At 41.4% G+C, this 25,195-nt stretch overlaps 1 pseudogene; it reads left to right on the top strand.

Annotated features, from left to right (window-relative positions):
* The first annotated feature begins 9,679 nt into the window (after positions 1–9,679).
* Gm5637 lies at positions 9,680–10,860 on the top strand (annotated as a pseudogene).
* The last annotated feature ends 14,335 nt before the right edge of the window (positions 10,861–25,195 follow it).

The following is a 25,195-nucleotide window of genomic DNA, read 5'->3' as shown; positions in this document are numbered from 1 at the left end:
TACTCTGGTGTTCGTGTATTTGTTTCCCTTCACAAACCAATCTCGTTTATTTGCTCCTGCAGAGGTTAGATGCTAAAGCTATCACATTTGCTATTGAAATTTGCTATTGAGCTAATTCTTCCTGTTCCAGTAAGCAGGTATCTAGGCAAATTAGGTCACCATCAAGCTTGTAATATGTTTTTTTTTTATTACAACTTTATAGTCTGAGTGAAATAAGGACCTAACAGATCGAAGGTTTCAGAATCACCTCTAAGGAAGATTCCCCATGAAGTTCTTAGAGTAAATGGTATTTATTTATTTATTTATTTATTTATTTATTTATTTATTTATTTATTTTTTTATTCAATGTTCGTGGTGACTTCCAGCTGGTGCGCACGAGTAGTGAGTCAACATTTCTGCAGTGTCTGGGCCATACAGTCTCCAGCAGCAGCGATCACAGGGATGCCTTTCGTTTTCATTGCTACTGCAGGGCTTCCAGAGCCCAGCGAAAAAACTGGCTAACTTTGGCTGAGTAAAACAGTCTGTGAAACACTCAGGCTGTACGGACATGTTATTTACTTAGGGCTCACATGGTCCAGCCAGTGATTGGTCTGAGGCTTCAGAGCACATTCCATTTGGTTGTTTAAGTCATTTATTAATCGCGTATCTAATGCACACTCAAGTGTCAGGGTCTTTGCTTTGACACTTTACAAGAGAGCCATAATTCTCTTATCAGTTTCAATATTGACATTTTAGCTTTATCGTCCAGTCCTTATCCATTTGACCTTATGGAGCAAGAAGGGCAGCAGTGCTTCTGCTGGCCTGCTGTTTAATTGCAAGAGTGTCCAAAGTGAGATGATATTGCTTGCAAGAAGACTGAACAAAGCCCATCATTATTTAAAAAATATTAAATGAAACAATTATATCTCATTATTTGAACTAATAATTTGAACTAAAAGCCACATTGCATTCTCTAACCATGAAGGGGAATAGGCACATGTATGAATCTTGGAGCTGGAGATATGGCTCAGCAGTTAAGAATATTTATTGCTTTCGCAGAGAACTCAGGTTCACTCTTAGGACAACATGGTAGCTCACAATCATCCATAAATCCAGTTTCAGGGGGATTCAATATTCTCTTCTGATTACTAGGCACACATATGGTACATGAACATATATACATATATGCACATATATGTAGGAAAACCACTTGTGCATAACATAAAGTACATAAGGTTAAAAAACGAATAATGAATCTTTAAAGTAATAACTTGTTTTCCCCCCAAAGTCCTGTGTATACAGTCAGTGTCATACAAGACTTTGAACACATGTAAGAAATCTGGGAAAACTCTCTGTAGTATAACTTACGTGTGATTGATGGTAATCTATTTATTATTTAGGTTGGTGAAAAATCTAAACAGAAGAAAAGAAGGTCTCACTCTAGGAGGTAGTTTACAGATTTTAATTGGGTTACTGTAGGTTTCAGAATACCCAAATTTACAGATATAATATGATTAAACTGTCCAGAACTTGAAGGCTAAAATTCCCAAATATTTGCCTAGTATTACACTGGTGTAGTATGAAAAAAAAAACTTTCTGTGTTTAGAAACTAAGCTGCAAATAAATTATGCTTGTTAGCATTTAATGTTTCCTTCAATTGATTTGTGTTTGTGAACAAAATTTTTAAACATGTTAACCTTTTTACAAGGTTGCTAGGTTTGAGAGATTTCACACATTGTGATCTTGTGAGCAAGTCCTTCTAAATGTAATAGTGGTACTATGCTTTATAATGTTAATTTTACTGTCCAAAAAATGCTTTAAGTGGTTTTATATCATTCTAGGAACATGTTATTTCTGTGTGGTTGGCTTTCCCTACATACACATATACATACAACCACACATACACTCCCATATGTCTGTGCATGCATCCAAGACTTCAATGTGAATGTAGCAGGAAGCAACGAGAAGTAACTTAGTGTTTCTATTAACCCTGCCTTTAGAAGGGAAAGTTTCTCTATAATCAGTATTCTCATAGAATTTACCTTTAGTGACGTTTCCCTATCTATAAAAACACATGATACAACTCACAGAGCATATGAAGCTTAACAAGAAGGAAGACCAAAATGTGGTTGCTTCAGTCCTACTTAAAATGGTGAACAAAGCCGGGCGATGGTGGCGCACGCCTTTAATCCCAGCACTTGGGAGGCAGAGGCAGGCAGATTTCTGAGTTCGAGGCCAGCCTGGTCTACAAAGTGAGCTCCAGGACAGCCAGGGCTACACAGAGAAACCTTGTCTTGAAAAACCAAACCAAACCAAACCAAACCAAACCAAACCAAACCAAACCAAACCAAACCAAACCAAACCAAACAAAACCAAACAAAACCAAATCAAACAAAACCAAACAAAACAAAACAAACAAGGAGGGTGAACAAAGTAATCACTCAAAGTAGGGGGAGGGAGGGATCTGGGAGGGAGAGAGGAGGGGGAGGGGAAAAAGCGGGGAACAAAAAGAGACAGGTGAGAAGTCTAGAGGGTCAGGAAAATGAATAGAAATATGTAGCAGTGGGGGAGGGGGGTGGAACAGGGCAGGGGAGCCACTAGAAAGTTCCAGACACTAGGGAAGAGAGAGGTTCCCAGGACCCAAAGGGGATGATGACATTAGCCGAAATACCCAATGAAGGGGAGATAGAACCTGTAGAGACCACCTCTAGTAGATAGGCATGGCCCTCAGTTGAGGGATGGGGCCACCCACTCATCTCAAAATTTTTAATCTACAGTTGTTTCTGTCTAAAGGAAACAGGGACAAAAAAAAATGGAGCAGAGACTGGAGAAAAGGCCATTCAGAGACACCTCCCCCCACTTCAGATCTATCCCATGTGTACACACCAAACCCAGACACTATTGCTGATGCTAAGAAGTACTTGCTGACAGGAGCCTGGTATGGTTGTTCCCAGAGATGCTCTGCCAGATCCTGACCAATACAGATGCAGATACAGCCAACCATTGGACTGAGTCTATGGACCCCAATGGAAGAGTTAGGGGAAGGACTGAAGGAACTGAAGGGGATTGCAACCTCATAGGAAGAACAGCAGTATCAACTAAATGGAGCCTCCAGAGTTCCCATGGACTAATAGTATACATGGAAAGATCCATGGCTCCAGCTACATATGTAGTAGTGGATTGCCTTATCTGATATCAGTGGAAGGGGAGGCCCTTGGTCCTGTGGAGACTTGATGCCCCAGGGAAGCGGGATGCTGGAGCGGTGAGGCAGGAGTGAGTGAGGGGATGGAGGAGCATCTTCACAGAGGCAAAGGGGAGGGGGGTGAAATGGAGGGTTGCAGAGGGGAGACTGGGAAGGGGGAAAACATTTGAAATGCAAATAAATAAAATAACCAACCTAAAACAAAAGAAAGCAAGAAAAGCCATTAGCTAGCATACATAATCGGGAAATACTGGAAGCTTCTCCTCCAAGCCTGGAAAGCAGTGACAACTATCTCTTTTAACTATTCCATTAAGCGTTGTACTAGAATCCCTAGCCAGTGATGTAACTTCAGGAAGAGATAAAGAGCAACTGTGCCATGGTTAGTGGATTTATGCATTAATACTACTGGGTGAGTGAGTTTTACAAGGCTATATTGCATAAACTTGTATAAGAATAAGTTGTAATTCTGTCTCCTAGCAACAAAAACCTGGGAAACATCCTAAAGTGTGAAACAGCAATATTTCTTTTTTCTTTATATCTTTGTGTTTTATTTGAAAAGTTAACAGACTTATCAGTTTTATAACTGGCATTTTTTATAACATATTAGTAATTATAAGAAAACTTGAGCCAGCTGAGTAGTTCATTTACATAGGGGGAAGTTCATAAGATACAAATGCTGAAACATCTCACAGTAAATCCCTACCACACACAGAACTGGGGTAGATGAAATATTGAACTATCCCAGTGACTGCTGCTGCCAGATTTCCTGATTTTTCCGAAGGTTGGTAACTCTCTCTTAAAAAAAAAAATGCCTCCAATTCTGAAATATTTTCCGCCCAAACTGAAGCTTAAAAATAAACCTTCCTACCTGCCTTTTAGAGCATCTTAGACCTTATGTGCCCTTGGCATCTAGTCAATACTGTTTTTCAACTCAGTTTTCAGTTTCACCCAGTAATTGCTGATTCCACTCTACCAACAAGCTTTTCGCTACCTCTCTGAGAAGTGACAGCAAACATGTCCCTGTGCCTGAAGAAGGGGTGGGGTAAACCAGGAGAGATGGATGGGGCTGAAAACAAGGACATTTACATTTTTACAATAAAAGATCAAAGTTTTTATTGATAAAGTGGGTGGTACAAACATTTATAAGAGTAATGCCAACTTTATATTTAGTTGCCACGTGTCCAAAAAAACAAATGTCTATGCCCTGTGTGGGGCCTCGGAGGTGGCGTCTGGCTGATCTTCTGTGTTAAGCTGAATCACTGGTTTCTTATTCATCTTCAACAGTGAGCTGGTGCTGCGTGGCTTCCTCGAGGTCCTGGAGAAGATGAATTTCCCACTGCCTCACCCGCTCCATGGCAGCTGCCCGATTCTTGGGGTCTCGCTTTCTCCTGCGGGTTTTGCCAAGAACCATGGGTAACCATGAGTTAAGAGACTGAGATTGTCGCTTCTGCGGTGATCGTTGGACCAATGAGGCTGAGGTAGAGGATGTATCTTCCCCAGGAGCTGAGAGGTCCTGGCAGGGCTTTAACTGCCCACGGGGCAGCATGGAAGCCCTGGAAATGGGCTTCCTTTTCCAAGAGGCAGCTGTGGTGCTGACCTCTGTCTTACGGACAGGGATATCTCGGGAAAGGCGTGAAGACATTAGTCCACCTTTCACATTCGGTTCACAAAGGTTCGGGGCGTCTCCTGCAGGTCTCTGGCTACAGCTGAGGGTAGCTCTCTCAGGAGTCCCATCTTGTGTGGCTTCAAGCTTGGCTTTAGAGCGTGTCTTCATCAGGAAAAAACGAGCTCTCCTACCAAGAGTTCAACGTAGCCAGCCGCGCTGCTTGTACCTTCCCTGCAGTAGGACAGTTGGAGCGCTTGTTCTAACATCCCTACGTCATCACGCATCATCCCCAGCAAGCGCATCTCCTTTGTTAGGTAAGTTCTAGCAAGTCTTGTGTTTATGTGTTATCTGTGAATTTCTGTAAGTACTTGATATATCTGTGTATTCTAGGTGTTATTCTCTCTAACGAATGCTTGGCCAGTTGACTCATCTTTGTCTGGCTGATGATTGTGATCCCAGGCTGGGTTGTTGTTTCTCTTAATTGGCTCTCTCTTTGAAATGATGATTTAGAGGATGTCGTGTTATTCTCACAATTAGAAGTCAAGCTGCTACATTTTTTAATAAACATCAATCAGATCTAGTGTATCACTATTCGTCAAGAAATCATCATCTATTCTCTTAATGTCCTCATAGTGGTTGACCACATTCATATTTTCAGTGGGCAAGTTCAGTTTCTGGTGTAAGAAGCACTTCCATGACAGTAAGACATCATTGAGACAGACTGTAAAGAGAATGACTTTGCAGAGATTTTTCTCAAGGTACTTTCCAGCATGTCAGTGAAGACTCCATCAGGACAAGGCAGCAGCTTGGGGTTGTTTGTTTGTTTGTAGTACTAGAGATTGAACCTAGCACCTCCTATGTGCTACAGAAGCACTCTACCACTGAGATTTCTTTAGCCCTCTTTTATGTGTTATTTTGAGACAGAGCCTCAAAGGCCCAAGGCATGGACTAGTCTTTAGTCCAAACAGGCCTTGAACTTCTGATCATCATCTTTCTGTCTTCAGAGCAGCTGGATTTATAGGCCTGTGGCATCAAGCTCGAATTAGTATATTTTCAAAGACCTCCCAAAATGAAATCCTGTTTGTTGTTTTCTGCCATGGAAAGCTGCAATATTCCTAACAACCTAACGTTATATAGGAACCTAAAGTGTTAAATAATGAGATGTGCAAAGCGTTTACATTGAAATGTACAGAAGTTTGCTCACATACATCTAATATGACTTAAGACTTATTTATTATTATACATAAGAACACTGTAGCTGTCTTCTGACACACCAGAAGAGGGCGTCAGATCTCATTACGGGTGGTTGTGAGCCACCATGTGGTTGCTGGAATTTGAACTCAGGACCTTTGGAAGGGCAGTCAGTGCTCTTACCCACTGAGCCATCTCTCCAGCCCCCATCTAATATGATTTAAAACCTGATATGCCATGTTCGTAGAAAAGAATCCTCAATGTCAAGAAATCTTTGTATTTCACAATATTACATATAAATGTCAACAAATTTATGTCAGTTCAATGTAGTATAAAAATCAAAATCTCACCAGATATTTTGTGGGGAACAAAAAAGGCAAATTGTACTCTAAATGTGTAGGAAAAAACAAAGCTTTAAAACAGAAGAATTTTGAAAATTTGGAGGACCTGACTAAATACAAACTACAGTTGTCACCACACTTCATAATACAGGGATATATTTATATCTCTGCAAATATAGAGACTTCAGACGAACCCCTTACAATAAATTTAAAATGTCATTTGATTTTAATGGACATAAAATTGCCTTAATTTGATAAAACATGATTTGAAGTTTGTAGAATAACTAAATCTACCTAATTAGCATAAGCATCCTCATTGTATTATTTTCTTTTGGTAAGAGCACTTAACATACAGTTGCTTTTTAAAGTTTATTTTTACTGAAATAGTTTTTCCCATTCAATAGATTCTGGCCACAGTTCCCTTCTTCATTTTCCACATCCGTCCCACCTCTTCACGCATTCAACCCCAGTACTTCTTCCCTTGCTCTTTGTAAAACAAACAGGAGATTAAAACAAAGCAAAACAATACAAACAAGGAAGAAAAGCATGAGAAACATACATCCTGAGACAGACAAATTCATAAAAACGAAAAAAATTGAAAACCATAATATATAAACAAAAAGACATGTGAGGTAAAAAAAAAAAGCCCCCTAACCCAAATGATATGAGATTAAAAATTTAACTCAAAAACCAAAGAAACAAAACAAACACCCATCGAAAAATAGTGTTGAGTTAGTTTTCTGTTGGCTGTCTATTGCTGGGCCTACCCTTAAGAGTCCAAGAAGCTGAAGGGGTCTTCAACCCTATAGGAGCTGAAGGGGTTTGCAACCCTATAGGTGGAACAACAATCTGAACTAACCAGTACCCCCAGAGCTCGTGTCTCTAACTGCATATGTAGCAGAAGATGGCCTAGTTGGCCATCAGTGGAAAGAGAGGCCCCTTGGTCTTCCAAACTTTATATGCCCCAGTACAGGGGAATGCCAGGGCCAAGAAGCGGGAGTGGGTGGGTAGGGGAGCAGGGCAGAGGGAGGGTATAGGGAACTTTCGGGATAGCATTTGAAATGTATATAAAGAAAATATCTAATTAAAAAAAAGAGTTGTTTGTTTCCCCAGTGAGACTCCATTGGAGAAACTAATTTTTCCTTTGCGAGCGGCTGTCAACTGGAGCTAGCTTCTGGGTTAGAGATGGGAGATTGCGTCTACTTCCCCCTCTCAGTACTGGGATCCTATCTGACTTAAACCTGTGCAGGTCTTCTGCATGCTGCCACAGTCTTTGTGAGTTCATACACGTGCCAGCTCAGTTGTGTCTGAAGGCACTAGCATATACTTCCTTAGCATTTTCACTAAATATACTCAGTCCCCATATTTTATGATAGTCAGATCTCTTAAACTTATTCTAATATCATCTCCACCCAAACTGTCCAGCTACTGGTGATCAGGCACAGAAGCACAATGCCATATGATATTACTCAGACATGGAATCTGCAAAATCTTTTTTTTTACTCAAGGTGGCATGTCAATGGAATGATGAAAGGAAGGCTTTTTTGAAAACTCCATTAAGCAACTAGGTAGTTGCATGGAAAAAAAATGAGCCTCCATCTTTATACCTGATTCCATACAGGTTTATTTGGAATTGAACCATAATAGATCTAAACATAAAAGCCAGAATGATGAAGCTTCTAAAAGCAAACCTAGGGCACTGTGATGCTGGCATTGTATAGTTAATAATTTCTTAAATAAGGCAAGAAGTACCATGAAAGAATAGCAGATGAAACAAAATATTATACTTGCAGAATGGAGTACCATAGAATAGACTTCAATTTTACATGTTATAGTAGGATAAATCTAAGGCAGTGTTATTCTAAACACTATCAAAAGTTAATTGGTTCTAATGGATCACATTTTCTCCAAGGTAACTGACTCCATGTTAACGTAAGTGAAGACTTAAATCTGAAAATGCAAGCAAAGCATGGCAGTGCACTGCTGTGATCCTAGTACTCAGGATGAGGCAGGGGCCTCGGCTGGGCTACATAATGGCACACTAACTCAAAATAAAGAAAAAGAAGCAACAATATCAACATTTAGTAAACTTTTGTTTGTTAAAATAGTTAATGAAAAAATGAATTTCTTAAAGAGCTGTTTAACACATCTTAAAAAATGTCAGGTTTTTCAGCCTTAAACACATATAGACATGAGCCATTAAATGGACTCAGCAGTACACACACACACACACACACACACACACACACACACACACACACAACCATAATTAAGAAGAGATCATGAATCTGAGAGGAAGTGTATGGGTGTGTGGGAGGGGCTGAGGTGAAGAAGTTGAGGTTTTAGAGATGTAAATGCAGTATTTGTGAACAAAAATTTCCAAAAAGTGTAAAAAAAAAAAAAAACCCCACAAAATCTGAGTTTTAGAAGCAATTTAGAATAATCAGTGCAAAAAGCAATGCAAAGTATTTGCTAGAAAATGCATATAGCATCAAAATTCAAAAGGAAAATCTCAAAGGTTTTCTGCTTGAATTCCATTTACTGTTGACATTTTGCATTCAGCATTAAGAAGAGTTAGTATACTTTTTTTTATAAGTCTTACAACCATCATTTTAAATATAGATGTCCCGTTACTTAATTCAGGCCAAAATTAATTACTTTATTTTTAGCTAACTAATGAAGGACATATACAATTAAATATTTGATTAGCTTTAATTGGAAATGACTCCATTACAGTAACCCCAGCGGACGCAGGACTTATTAAAACGCTTTGACAACTAGGTGGTAAAACAACAACTTCAATCTGCTCCGAGCCTGTGCTTATTTGGAAGTGTGTCGAGCTAACTATGTGTGTTCACATAGAATTGGGTTTTTTTGGGGGGGTGGGGGTGGGGGAGGGTGCAGGGGTAGCACATTACTTTTTAATTACTTTTTCTTTTGTCATTTTTTTCAAGAACAGTGATGCTTTTTTTTTGTTACATGAGGTTTTGCATTGCTCTTGAAAGAGTCGCAGTAAGATGGATTTACAATGTCATCAACTATCTAAGCAATTATTTTATTTACCCCATGTTGTAGAGAAGGTGATAAGCTCTCATTGTTCTGCATTGCCCAGAATTTTTTTTTTTTTTTTTTTTTACTTTAGATCTCATTGAAATATCCATTACTGGGGGCTAGAGAGAGAGCTCAGCTGTTTGAAGTCTTCAAATTTTAATTGCAATTAATTAAATGCAAATGTAGTTGCTTTAATTCTACGTTAAAATATCTAACCTTGTTCAGAGCCGGTTCGGTGCGTTGACTGTCCAGAGACCGAGGCTGAGGAGACCTGAGGGCCTGGGAAGGGAGGACCGGGCACTGACTGGCCCAACTGCATTTTGAGCCAGGCTCTGCTGCCCAGGAGACAAGTAACTATGGCCTACCACAGCTTCCTGGTGGAGCCCATCAGCTGCCATGCCTGGAACAAGGACCGCACACAGATCGCCATCTGCCCCAACAACCATGAGGTACACATCTATGAGAAGAGCGGTGCCAAGTGGAACAAGGTGCACGAGCTCAAGGAGCACAACGGGCAGGTGACAGGCATCGACTGGGCCCCTGAGCATAACCGCATTGTGACCTGTGGCACAGACAGCAATGCCTATGTGTGGACGCTGAAGGGCCGCACGTGGAAGCCCACACTGGTCATCCTCCGGATCAATCGAGCTGCCCGCTGTGTGCGCTGGGCCCCCAGTGAGAACAAGTTCGCTGTGGGCAGCGGCTCCCGGGTCATTTCCATCTGTTATTTTGAGCAGGAGAATGACTGGTGGGTGTGCAAACACATCAAAAAGCCCATCAGCTCCACTGTCCTCAGCCTGGACTGGCATCCCAACAACGTGCTCCTGGCAGCAGGCTCCTGTGACTTCAAGTGCAGGATCTTCTCTGCCTATATCAAGGAGGTGGAAGAACGGCCAGCCCCTACACCGTGGGGCTCCAAGATGCCCTTTGGGGAGCTGATGTTTGAATCGAGCAGCAGCTGTGGCTGGGTGCACGGTGTCTGCTTCTCGGCCAGTGGGAGCCGAGTTGCTTGGGTCAGCCATGACAGCACTGTATGCCTGGTAGATGCTGACAAGAAGATGGCCGTGGCAACCCTGGCCTCTGAGACATTACCACTCTTGGCCGTCACCTTCATCACAGAAAATAGTCTAGTGGCAGCAGGCCACGACTGCTTCCCGGTGCTGTTTACCTATGACAATGCTGCGGTGACATTGAGCTTCGGTGGCCGGCTGGATGTTCCCAAGCAGAGCTCCCAGCGTGGCATGGCAGCCCGAGAGCGCTTCCAGAACCTGGACAAGAAGGCCAGCTCTGAGGGGGGTGCAGCCACTGGGGCTGGCCTGGATTCACTGCACAAGAACAGCATCAACCAAATCTCGGTGCTCATCGGGGGCAAGGCCAAGTGCTCACAGTTCTGCACTACAGGCATGGATGGTGGCATGAGCATCTGGGACGTGAAGAGCCTGGAGTCAGCCTTGAAGAACCTGAAGATCAAATGAACTGCTGGGAGGGAGGGAAAGGGGATCGGGGAGGCTAAGGGCTGCTTTGCTGAATGTTTCTAGGGTGCAGGACACGTCTGCAAAGGAAGAGGCAGGAGGGGAACTTTCCTGCCTATTTAATAAAAATGTGCCTTTTAAAGAAATGCTCTTCTTTATTGCAAACCAAATGTGAAAAAAATAAATATCTAACCTTAATTACTTAGCATATATTTCTCAGTTTATTATGATAACGTTTGTAGTAAAAAAAAAAAAAAATCGCCCTTTTCTCCCTAAGGCAAATGAACTGTCCTGTCTAAAAGCACTAGCCGCTCTTGCATGGGACCCAGGTTCAATTCCCAGCACCCACAGGGGGTTTTAGAGTCATCTCTCACTCCAGTACCACAAGATCAAAATTCTTTTAGCCTCCGTGGGCACCAGACACCCACATGGTGCATATACATGCATCTAAGTAAAACATTCATACACATAAAACAAAAATAAATAAGTCTCTCGTGTCTCTAGCTGTATATGTAGCAGAAGATGGCCTAGTCGGCCATCAGTGGAAAGAGAGGCCCATTGGTCTTGCAAACTTTATATGCCTGAGTACAGGGGAACACCAGGACCAAGAAGTGGGAGTGGGTGGGTAGGGGAGTAAGGGGAAGGGTATGGGGGACTTTTGGGATAGCATTGGAAATGTAAATGAAGAAAATACCTAATAAAAAATAAATAAATTAAAATTTTAAATAATATGTTTGTATGCACAAAATGTCATACCGTGGTATTAGAGACTTGAATAATTTAATACCAAGTTGTGCAGATTCAAATGTAGTTATGGTCTTGAATTTTATAATCAATGTACACAAAATACTGTATTTGAGTTTGGTTATAAATGTAACTGCAATATATTAATTTTATTAGGCCATGAATGTGTGTTAGTACAAAACAAAGCAGCAATTTCCCTTGAAGTCTTCAAAATTTAATTGCATTGTAAATGTACTTACAATGCAAATGCAGTTGCATTAATTCTACATTAAAATAGCTAATCTTAATCGTTAGCATATATTTTCAGGTTAGGATGATGTCATTTGTAGTTGAAAATCTCCTTTTTCTCCCTAAGAGGAACTGTCTATTTTATCTCAACTTGACAGAAGCTACAGTCATTTGAGAAAAGGGATGTCCAACTGAGAAAATACCTCCATAAGTTTGGCCTGTAGGCAAGTCTATGGTGTATTTTCTTAATCAGTGATTGATGGGTGAGGCTCAGCTCATTGTGGGTGGTGCCATCCCTGGGTTGGTGGTCCTGAGTTCTATAAGAAAGCAGTCTGAACAAGCCAGGAGAAGCAAGCCAGTAAGCAATACTCTTCCATGGCCTCTGCAACAGCTCCTGCCTCTAGGTTCCTGCTTTGAGTTCCTTTCCTGACTTCCTTCAGTGGTGGAATGTGACCTGGAAGTGTTAAGATGCAAGAAATTCTTTCTTCCCCAAATTGATTTTGATTGTGGTGGTCAATCACAGCAGTAGAAAGCCCTAACTAAGAGGGATTCATACGTACTTTTACTTAAATGTCTAGCTTCAGCTCTGCTTCATGATTGTATGTGTGTGTGACAGAGAGAGGGTGGTGTGGGTCTGATCAGAACCAAATTTTAAAAATGTTGGGTAGGTGCTTTCATCAAAAGTCTCTTTGTTCAAATCTGAACGATTTGCAATTAAAACAGCTTCTGGCCTTGGATAGCCACAAAAAATGTACATTTCCATAATGCATCGGTATGCACGTAGCTACTTAATTTGTTTGCTTTATTACTTGCTTTTGGAAAGGTCTGTTAGTTGGGAGTGGCAGACCTAACGCTCTCTTTATATTCCACTTAGCAGGTATTATTTGCATCTTAAGGTACAGGGAGACAACAACCAATAACATTGGCTTGATTGAAATTTCCATTTTTGAAACATTTTCTTTGGGATCCACCACAAAGTAAGCACCTTTTCGCTGCCTTTCTTTTAAGGTGTTGAGGAAGTACCATCAGTGAATTAGTTAATCAATATTTAATTCATCTCCAGATAATTACCTGAGAAATAAAATGTGTATTCAAGTCATTTTTGTGTTGGCTGAGGAGTAAATGTTACTACTGTTGAGATTTCCAAAATGATGCATTCTTCTTACAGTATAGAATACATAGATGTTAGACAAGGAACTATAAGAAACAAAGACAATCAGAGTTCATTTTGAAAAAGGTGAACGAAAAAATTACTCCACTTGAAGAGAACTTTGGTCTGTGTTTTTTGGTCAGGATTTAGGAAGAAATCAATCCTGTATGTCATGGACCTCTGGGAAAAGTGCCTATTACTAGTAAGTACAAAAATACAGAAAGCTCTTTTCTACAGGGCAGTGGACTCTACGGTCAAGTGAGCAACCACACAGCAAACAAGTCATTTTTATTATATGCCAGTGACTTCTTTCTCCACATTGTTTTGGAACAGCCACCTTGGAAGGGGTCTTATGGGATAAAATATGTAGAAAACAAAGAGTATTCAAGACAAAATTTAACTTATTTATAGTGTCTAAAAGTAAGTCGATAGAACTAGCAGACAGCCAGATGTTTTCTTTTTCTTTTAAAAATGTGGACAAATTTTAGCTTTCAGACTGTATCTCAGCAGTACAACATGTTCTTAGCATGTATAAGAATCTAGGTTTAATCTCTAGTGCCACTATGGGAAAATAAAAAGAAAACAATTTATTTCATTCTAATTAAAAATTTCATTTTGTTTATTAAATTCCATAGACTTTTCAAAGCTCCTGTTTCCCTACCTACCACTGTTTGATTCCTTGACTTTTCACATGTATAAATAAACACATTAAATTCTGAGGCAATGTTTTTACCCTATTTCTACTGAATAGGACTAATGGTGCATACTGAGAGCAGCCAATGGTTGGACTTTGTAAAGATAAGCTCCTTAAGCTAAATGTAACATGCCTGAAACCCAGAGCAGATGGAAGCATCAGCACTGAGTAACACGGGAACAATTTAGAGTTCAGAAGAACACAGTGGCCTGGGTTCCTTTGTTAATAGCTTGTAACACAGTCTGATGCCCTTTTCAAATGGCAAGTTACAAGCTATCAAATGATAAATAGGAAAGTAACTTACTAGGCTGTGTTTTCACAGACATAATAGATGTGACTTATAAGCACCAGAAAAGTCCTAATGGCATCTTAGAATTTAATATTAGAGACTAAAATAATTTTTCTTCTTGAATATAGAAAGATACAAACTTATCTGTATATGTACAACTGCAGTGGTTTCAAAGCACCAGGATCTGATACAAAATAGATGTTTTATCTATGAGTAGCCAAAAATCTGTGTGTATTTTTTAGACTACCAAGCATTGGAAAGGGCATGAAGAAAAAGCTCTGTGTCATACTGGGAACATAAATCGGTGTGAGTCTTTAATGAGTTGTTTGCTCATATCAAGTGAAGTTAAAGGGTGTCTAAGGCTTAGTGATTCCTCTTGTGGACATGTCCCCACACAGTTGCTAGAATAGTTTTATTAGCATTGCTTGATAGATTTTAAAAACATTGGAAATAACATATGCAACAAGCAGGTAATCGGATAACTACATTATGGAATGTGATAAAATGAAATCTGTATAGAAATAAAAACAAGGGGCACAAGTCCCTTCCAGTCCAGCCAGCACCTGGGTAGCTAGGGCACAGAGTCAGCTGACACCCGCCAGCAACCCACAAGACCCACCACGGGATCTTAAGACCTCTGGTGAGTGGAACACAGCGTCTGCTCGAATCCAATCACGCGGGACCTGAGACTGCATTAACATGAAACAGAAAACCTGGCCTGATCAGGGGCACAAGTCCCTTCCAGTCCACACCATCAAAGGTGTACCTTGGGCGTGGAGTCTGTGGACACCTGTAAGGTATACACAGGACCCTCCACGGGATCTTAAGACCTCTGTGAGTGGATCACAACTTCTGCCAGGAGGCAGGTTCGAACACCAGATATCTGGGCACTTTCCCTGCAAGAGGAGAGCCTACCTGCAGAGAGTACTCTGAGCACTGAAACTCAGGAGAGAGCTAGTCTCCCAGGTCTGCTGATAGAGGCTAACATAAACACCTGAGGAACAAGATCTAACCAGAGACAACTACAACAAATAACTCCAGAGATTACCATATGGCGAAAGGCAAACGTAAGAATCTTACTAACAGAAACCAAGACCACTCAAAATCATCAGAACGCAACACTCCCACCCCACCCAGTCCTGGGCACCTCAACACACCCGAAAAACTAGACCCGGATTTAAAAGCATATCTCATGATGATGGTAGAGGACATCAAGAAGGACTTTAATAACTCACTTAAACAAATACAGGAGAACACTGCTAAACAGGTAGAAGACCTTAAAGAGGAAGCACAGAAATCCCTTAAAGAATTGCAGGAAAACATGACCAAACAGGTGATGGAATTGAATAAAACCATCCAAGACCTAAAAAGGGAAGTAGACACAATAAAGAAAACCCAAAGTGAGGCAACGGTGGAGATAGAAACCCTAGGAAAGAAATCTGGAACCATAGATGTGAACATCAGCAACAGAATACAAGAGATGGAAGAGAGAATCTCAGGTGCAGAAGATTCCATAGAGAACATCAGCACAACAATCAAAGAAAATACAAAATGCAAAAGGATCCTAACTCAAAACATCCAGGAAATACAGGACACAATGAGAAATACTCTGCTCTCTTTTAGTACTGGGGGGGTGAAATAAAATGTCTCCTCCCATAATGATTGAAATTGCATGCAGCTTACCTTCCATATGTTCCTGTGGGTTTATTTTATTTTATTTTTTTGTTGTTGTTGTTATCTTACATGCTGACAGAAAATCAGGCAAGATCTCTTTCTCACAGTTTTTATAAATATCTACAAATTACTATAAACATATTTGCATGGTGGAAAGTTAGCGCAAAATAAATCTTTTTGGACTTACAAAGACTGAATGTGCTGTGTGGAGGAAATACTTTCACTTAAGGATAAATAATCACTGGAGGCAGAGGGAAGAAGGGTCCTGGGTGGGAGGGGGCAGGGAAAAAGGCAGGGCAGGTTCAGGTATGGGAAGAGACAAGAGAGAAGTCCAGAGGGCCAGGAGAATAAATAGAAATATGTAGCAGTGGGGGCTGGGGGACTGGGGGGAAGCCACTAGAAAGTTCCAGATGTCAGGGAAGCTAGAGGTTCCCAGTACCCAACTGAGATGATATTAGCTGAAATACCCAACAAGGAGATAGAACCTGTAGAAATCAACTCTAGTAGATAGGCAAGGCCCCCACTTGAGGGATGGAGCCACCTCAAAAATATTAACCCAGAACTGTTCCTGTCTAAAGAAAATGCAGGGTTAAAAAATGGAGCAGAGACTGAAGAACAGGCCATCCAGAGACTGCCCCACCTGGGGATCCATCCCATGTGCAGGCACCAAATCCAGACACTATTGCGGATGCCAAGAAGTGATTGCTGACAAGAGCCTGGTACAGCTGTCTCTTGAGAGTCTCTGCCAGAGCCTGACCAATACAGATGTGGATGCTCACAGCCAACCATCAGACTGAGCTGGGAGGGGGGATCCCAATGGAGGAGTTAGTGGGAGGACTGAAGAAAATGAAGGGGTTTGCAACCCCATAGGAAGAACAACAATATCAATCAAACAGACGGCCAACCCCCTCCTCTGAGCTCCCAGGGACTAAACCACCAACCAAAGAGTATACATGGTTGGGTCCATGGCTCTAGCTACATATGTAGTAGAGGATGGCCTTATCTGACATCAGTGTGTGTGTGTGTGTGTGGGGGGGGAGCTTGATGCCCTAGCCAAGGGGGATGCTAGAGGGGTGATGTGAGTGGTGGAACACCCTTATAGAGGCAAAGGGGAGGGGTATGGGATGGGTGATTTGAGAAGGGGAGACTGGGAAGAGGGACAATATTTGAAATGTAAATAAATAAAATAATCAATAAAAAAGAGAATGTGGTGAACAGTTATCATCTGAGATCATTTTTAATGCCACAAGAACTTAATATTTGTACTTCATGGACATTCTGCTTTTTAAAAAATTTTGAGACAAGATCTCACTGGATAGTCCTGTCTGTCCTGGAATTTGCTATGTCAACTTGGCTCAAACTCACAAACATCTCCCTGCCTCTGCTCCAGAGTGCTGGGGTTAAAGGAATGTTCTACCATGGCATGGTTCATTTTACTTCTTTAACATATTTTTATTCATGTGGATATGTGTTTCTGCTTGTGAGCATACATATCGCAAGTGTGTGAGCAGTGCCTGCAGAAACTAGCAAAGGGCAGAAAATTCCCCGGAAGTGGACTTACAGATGGCTGCTTCTTGGGTGCTAAGAACCACACCAAAGTCCTCTGAAAGAACAGCATATGTTCTTAGCTGCTGAGCTGTCTCTCTTGCCTCATGTTATCTTTAAAATTTTTTAAAATTATAATTTACAGCATGTATTTTTTTGCTCATTAGCAGCAATGACTGAGCTCAGTGGAACTTCTGAAGATGGTGGCTGTTTAGCTCAGGGGATAGACCTGTACAAGATTAAAACACTGTTTTAAAAGTGAGAGTCCAAACTAAGAATACAGTAACTCCAAGAAACTCAGTGCACTTTTGCTAGATAAATAAACAAATGTTAGGCATGAAGTGGAAGGGAAAGCAAATATTATCAACTACACTCCTGTGCAAAATTCCCAAGTATCTAAAGTAAGAATGGTATATTTATCTTGAACACAAAAGACAATAAATAAGCCAGGAACTGAAGAGAGGGTTATGAGCACTGGCAGCAGGGACAGTCCCAGGGTTGAGAGGGAGAATGGACACTGGCTCCCATCCACAATCCAGAAGCTAGCACCAATTGCTAGCCACTCACACAAGAGAGTCTCACTGAGTATACAAATGAGATGTAAGAGCAGGCATGCCCGGCAGTAGATGTGCAGTACCAAACTGAATGCTATTTTCATAGGCTTTTTTCTCTTACACTTTACTATTTATTTTGTTTGTACATTATGGCTTCTGATCTTGCATTTTTTTATGTTTTTGTTTGTGTGTGTGTGCATGTGTATGTGTTTCTTGTTCCTTTTCTTATTTTATTATGGTTTGCTTTTAAAATTTTATTTGACTGTATTACACACACACACACACACACACATACACAGAGAGAGAGAGAAAGAGAGAGAGAGAGAGAGAGAGAGAGAGAAAGAGAGAGAGAGAGAGAGGAAGAGGAAGAGGAAGAGGATATGGAGTTGGGTGGAGGTGGACAGGCCTTTGGATGAGATGAGAGAGAGGAAACTGTGATCAGAATATACACATGGCAGCTTATGACTGGCCACAGTTTCACTCGTAGGGGATCTGAGTCCTTGTCTCCACACACTGGGCAAATATACAGTACATATACATGAAGGCAAAACACTCGTATCCATAAAATAAATAAGCAAATTTAAAAAAAGAAAATATTCCCATGTATGTGAGGCAAAACACTTATCTACATTAAGTAAATAAATCTGAAAAATTAAAGAACACTACCAATACCAACACTACTATGTTGTAGATTGGGAGATGGGTCCAGAAGCTGCCTTTCCTCATCCCTCTCGAGATAGGACCTGAGGAGTCACCACCAGTGCATAGGTAATGTGAAACAATTAGCAGAGGACCAGTTCCTTGCCTCTTGCTTTGCTGTTACCATGTGTTGCTTTCTTGATTTTCAAGTTGCACAGCCCTCTCCCAGTAGTGCTTCTTCTCCACAGCAGGGAGCACGTCAGTCTTGTAGCCTACGCTTATGGATCCAGAGCTTCAGAGCTTAGTTGTCTTTACAACTTTGTCTTTCCTAGAATATGTACTCAAAAGACCAAATAATGAAGTTTAACTTTCAGACAAGCTGATATTCTTAGACACGAGGATTTTATTTGAACGAGGAGGCCTCCTCTGTTTTCATGTCTATGTTATGTTCTTTTTTTTTCTTCCATTTTTTATTAGGTATTTAGCTCATTTACATTTCCAATGCTATACCAAAAGTCCCCCATACCCACCCACCCCCACTCCCCTACCCACCCACTCCCCCCTTTTGGCCCTGGCGTTCCCCTGTACTGGGGCATACAAAGTTTACGTGTCCAATGGGCCTCTCTTTCCAGTGATGGCCGATTAGGCCATCTTTTGATACATATGTAGCTAGAGTCAAGAGCTCCGGGGTACTGGTTAGTTCATAATGTTGTTCCACCTATAGGGTTGCGGATCCCTTTAGCTCCTTGGGTTCTTTCTCTAGCTCCTCCATTGGGAGCCCTGTGATCCATCCATTAGCTGACTGTGAGCATCCACTTCTGTGTTTGCTAGGCCCCGGCATAGTCTCACAAGAGATAGCTACATCTGGGTCCTTTCAATAAAATCTTGCTAAGGTATGCAATGGTGTCAGCGTTTGGATGCTGATTATGGGGTGGATCCCTGGATATGGCAGTCTCTACATGGTCCATCCTTTCATCTCAGCTCCAAACTTTGTCTCTGTAACTCCTTCCATGGGTGTTTTGTTCCCAATTCTAAGGAGGGGCATAGTGTCCACACTTCAGTCTTCATTCTTCTTGAGTTTCATGTGTTTAGCAAATTGTACCTTATATCTTGGGAATCCTAGGTTTGGGGCTAATATCCACTTATCAGTGAGTACATATTGTGTGAGTTCCTTTGTGAATGTGTTACCTCACTCAGGATGATTGGTGGGATTGCAGGCTTGTACAACCACTCTGGAAATCAGTCTGGCAGTTCCTCAGAAAATTGGACATAGTACTACCAGAGGATCCAGCAATACCTCTCCTGGGCATTTATCCAGAAGATGCCCCAACTGGTAAGAAGGACACATGCTCCACTATGTTCATAGCAGCCTTATTTATAATAGCCAGAAGCTGGAAAGAACCCAGATGCCCCTCAACAGAGGAATGGATACAGAAAATGTGGTACATCTACACAATGGAGTACTACTCAGCTATTAAAAAGAATGAATTTATGAAATTCCTAGCCAAATGGATGGACCTGTTATGTTCTTTATGCTCTGTTTTCAGACCTAGATGGCTAAGCTTAAGATTAGAACCTCTGGGGCTGGGAAGGATGGCCTAGTGGTTAAGGGCACCACATCATGGCTCACAGACATATGTAACTCTACTTCCAGAGTATCTGATGCCTTCTTCTGGCCTCCAAAGAAACCTGTCAGGCACTGCATGCACATGGTACATGAACACACGTTACAACACCTATATACATAAAATAAACATAAATAAATTTTTGAACCTTTAATAAATTGATAAATCTTAAACTCCTGCCTGCTTGGTTCATAAAATGTAAAAATTGAGGAACAGATATTGCTCTAGGATAGGTGATCTGGTGCCCTCTTCTGACCTCCACAGGCACCAGGCATACATATGGTGTACAGGCATAATGCAGGCAACACACACACACACACACACACACACACACACACACACAAATAAAATAACTTTTAAAAGGGAACACTTTAGACCAAATCAGTTGAACCCCATTTATTTGAGCGAAGAACACCTGCAGAATGGGCTCTTACTTAGCCCAGCATGATTTCTTTGAGAGCTCTACAGCAGTGTGAGCAGTAAGCTGTGATAACTGAACAAAGGAGCACAGCAAACATGTTAAATGCTAGCTGATGGCTCTGATTAGTACCATCTCTAGTTCCTTCCTCTGTTCACATTAGGCCTTAGTGCACTAATAAAGAAACCCCAGTCTAGTAGCTTCCTGTGTTTTTTTTTTTAATTTTAGATTCTTTGAAATATTTTTATTTTTTAAATTTATTTTTGTTTTTAATTTATTTTTTTACACTCCATATTCCATTCTCCACCTCTCCCCATCCACCCTCTGTTTGCTGCTCCACATCCCACACCTCCTCCCTACCCCACACTATCTCCACGTGGATGTCCTCATCCCCCATCCCACCTGACCTCTAAACTCCCTGGGGCCTCCACCTCTAGTCTCTTGAGGGTTAGGTGCATCATCTCTGAATGAACACAGACCTGGCAGTGCTCTGCTGTATGTCTGTTGGGGGCCTCATATCAGCTGGTGTATGCTGCCTGGTTGGTGGTCCAGTGTTTGAGAGATTCTGGGGTCCAGATGAATTGAGACTGCTGGTCCTCATACAGGATCACCCTCCTCCTCAGCTTTTTACAGCCTTCCCTAATTCAACAACAGGGATCAGCTGCTTCTGTCCATTGGTTGGGTGCAAACATCTGTATCTGATTCTTTTAGCTGCTTGTTGGGTCTTTGGGAAGGCAGTCATGATGGCCCCTTTTTGTGAGCTCTCCATAGTGTCAGTAATAGTGTCAGGCCTTGGGCTTATCACGTATTTTTTAAACAATATTTTTATTATTTTTTGAGAGTTTCAGTCAATGTATTTTGTTCATATTTGTCCACCTTCCCTAACTCCTCCCAAATCCATCCCTACCTCTCTACTCACTCAACTTCATGTGTTCTTCTTTTCAAGCCGATTGAGTGCAGTTTGTGTTGCAGAAAGACTGGGGTTTTGAGCCTGTCCTAGAATGTGGTCAACCTATCAGCTGGTCTTATCCCTAGAGAAAAGCTACTTTCTGTCTCCTAAAGGTATCAGTTACCAATAGGTCCTCAGCCAGGGGTGGCCTTTGTGTCCTCCTCCCCCTCTCCATGCCAGGATTTTGCTCTGGCTTGAGCTTGTGTAGGTCTTGTGTGTGCCATCACAGTCTCTGTGAGTTCCTATGTGCAACTGCTTTGTTCCATTGGGCCTGCTCATCAGTGATCAGCACTCTTGGGCACGTTGACTATTCACTTCCCTTCATAGAAGAAAGGAGTGGGGAGGGTCATGGGACCTTCAACTGAGTATCCAGTCAGTCCTCCCAACCAGTTGTGGGCAATTCTGCCTAAATTGTGGTGGTCTCAGGTCTTGGGGGAGCTCTAGAGGATGAGAGGAGGGGCTTTATCTACACATCCCTGGGGAAGCCATCATTCCTGATGGATGCACACCTTACAGAGTGACTGCTTAAAGATCACCTAAGCTCCTCACTTATTGCTCTCTGTAAGTAAACAAAATAAACTCACAGGTTTCTCTTGAGTGAACTTTTGTTTCAAACCTTACTTCTTGTCAGGAACTTAGGAGGGGTGTAGTCATTGTTGCTCTCCCTTCCAGGGAGGAATTTTAGTAGTAAGCATGCTTACTTTTTTAAAAATAGAGTTCAAGAATAAAATCTTTTTATGTACAGAGGATGTTTATTAAAACGTGTGCTAAGTGTGGGTCTTTTATTTTTTTATCTTAATGAGCTCAGCAAGCAAAGTGTGTCAAAGGGACATATCTGCAATCACTCTAAGAGTTTAAGATGGACAGTAAATTGATACGACTTTATAGATGGGGAAATTTAAGTTTCACATTGCACTGAAGCACCTTTAAATTTTCAAAATTATGTTTATTTGGGTACATTTGTGTTCATGCCATGATGTGTGTATAGAGGTCAAAATTATGGGGATTGGACCTCTCCTTCCACCATGCTGGTTCTGGAGATGGAATTCAGGTGATCAGGTTGGGTAGCAGTTGCCTTTATCAATGGGCCATCTTGCTGATGAACCAGCTTTTTGAATACAAGTCTTTGGAAGCAGGAATGTCCCTGATTCTGTCACTAACCTCTCATCCAAAGGAGTTGCTTTGAATTACAGTGAGCTGATTGGGCCAGGAGACTGAAACAGCTCTGCCTTAGTCTGTGGGATGTGGAGAAAGTGTGTTGACCCCACTTCAGTTACTGTTGTTTCTTTGTAGATTTTAGAATGAATGCATCTGCTCCCCTTACCTTTATTAGAAGTTGTGATTAACTAAAACCTCTGAAGGACAGGATGAAAGAAGTCTGCTTGAAACTGTGGGAGGAAAGGAGGAGACAGATCTATGAGAGTGGAATGGTTGGAAAGAACATGTTCCCAGGGTTCCCACATTCTTTTTTTCCCCTGCTACAAATCCTTCAACAGCTTCTATGGTTTATAGAGCACTTCAGATGTTTGTGGCTATAACTGAGATTTTTACATGGCATAAACCTCACATTGAAAAAAAAAGCACTCTAATTTCTGATTGCTTTCCCAAGACAGGCCTGTCAGCAGCTGTAATGTTTCCCTGGTGTGCAGACTGTGCCCCGTGGTTAGACTCCCAGTTCCCGTGGGCCTTTGAAGACCTCCTTAAGCCCGGAACAGCTTCTTCAGTAGCCTGCATTCTCCTGGTGCTGCACATGTCTTCCCCAGCATGGTTACAAAGAAGAAAATATTCTGCTGCTGGAGTGGTTGTGAGCAGCATCCCCCACAAGTCAAATGTCACATATGGAAGGCCTGGTGTTCACAGTTGGGATAAAGTACTGAGGGTTTATTATCCATGTGTTTACTGGGTACCGTCTACGAGCCACAGACTCCTGCTTCGGTTTATTTGACTACCACTCTGTCTTCCAGGCTACCTGCAGCTTTTGATTTTATCATGTGTTTTCCACTCAAAGGAAAACTCCATTCATCAGAATGCTGGGCAGCTTTCACGGTCAGACATTCTGCATAGATTTCCATCAATGTTGATGGCACTGGCTGCTGTAAAACGATGGACAGTAGCACGAATACACTCTGGTTGAAGGTGCTGTGCTCAGTGTAGGGTTGGAGCTCTGAACTCCCTTCTGAGCTCTGCCATTGTGTTACCTGGGCCTGGTCTTCTCTTGACCTCTGTAACCTCATTTATAGAAAGGCAGTGGATTGGATGGTGTTTAATGAACCTTGCCTCTTTGACACTCTTAGGCTGAAATTATGCAGAATTTATAAGGAAGCTGTTTATAAATGGTTGTGTTCAGGAGAGTACCCTTTCTTTTTCCCTTGGCAGAGAAAATAGGACCATGTTTGGTCCCTGACACCCCAAAGTGACTGCTATTCCAAAAGACTACAAGCAATCAGATTTAAACATCAAGGTAAAATACATGCATGGTATTAACATACTTTTCCTCACTCAGCAAGAGCTCTATTTTAATCTGTCACTTCCAATATTATACCAGCATATTTCAGACCATTTAGGTTAAGTAGCTACAGCAATTTGGAATGTACTAATGGCTCTTATATAGTGACTGCAAGTACTCTAGGCAGAATCCAGTGAGGCCTTGGCTCTGAGACTGTTGGCTCATAGGTGTGCTTAAAGGCCTCCATGTTTAGTAGTGGCAACATGTCACAGATGGCTCAGAATGGATTCAGTCATTTTTGAACTCACAGGAGAAAGGGTAATTATGGCTCAGAGGCTGCAAAGCTTACCAGTTTCTCCCTGTCCACAGACATGGCTAATGGTTTGAGGGTTGAGGGCAGTTCACCATTGCTGCTTTTGTAAGGGGTGGTTTCCATGACAACATGGTCAGTGACTCTTTTTCCAACTGAGCACTGGAGTCATAGAGCTTTAGTTATTCAGAGTTGAAGTAACATGCTTCATGAATGGAATGGACTAGCATTCTCCTTAAATGTAAAATTGTCACATAGAGTGGCTCATCTCTCTTCATCTCCTTCAGCCAATGATAACAGGACTTATTGCTCTGGTTTATTTATGAGGCTTAAAATTCAGTAACATTTGTTAATGTAAGCATGGTCCCCTTTCACATTGTTCAATGCAAGTCTAACTGCTATTCTGAAACAAACATGAACTCCAATTCATCTAATGTATTTTTATTTGTGTGTGTGTGTGTGCCTGCTTGCCTGTATGTGCATCACATGTGTAGTGCCCGTGGAGTCCAGATGGGAGCATCAAATCTCCTGGAGGTGGAGTTACAAATGGTTGTTAAGTCTCTTGATGTGGAGCTGGTAATTGAACCTGGGCCATTTACAAGAAGCAAGTGCTTTTAACTGCTGAGTCATCGTTGTAGTCCCAGCTAACATTTATCATGCAATTACTGTCATAATGTAGTAGGCACTGATGGTAATTTACACATATTTTTGTAAATTTTCCAAATACAAATATACTTGTTTCAACGTGTAATCAGCATTTTTTTTTTTGTGACACTACACAGGAGACCTCTCTTTGAATATTTGTTGAATGAAGGGATGAAGAACAAAAAAAAAAAACCTATATATTCTTAACATCTCAAAGGCCTCCTAATAGTGTTTCCTCAAAATCTCTCATTATACAAATGGAGGTATTAATTCCTCAACGGGGATGTGAGTTATCTGTGGATTTGAATCATTGCTCCTTGCATGAAATTTTGCGACATAGAGCATAAAGTCAGAGTTACATCTCATCGGACACATTCTTTTCAGAGCTTTGTTGATTGTGTTCTTTGGGATCCGCTCTAAATGATTTAACAAGAAACACTTGG

The sequence above is a fragment of the Mus musculus genome, chromosome X (genome assembly GCF_000001635.26).
Source record: "Mus musculus strain C57BL/6J chromosome X, GRCm38.p6 C57BL/6J".
Classification (NCBI taxonomy): Eukaryota; Metazoa; Chordata; class Mammalia; order Rodentia; family Muridae; genus Mus; species Mus musculus.
The sequence above is the reverse complement of the archived record's forward strand: the minus strand, read 5'-3'. Positions and strand labels throughout refer to the sequence as shown.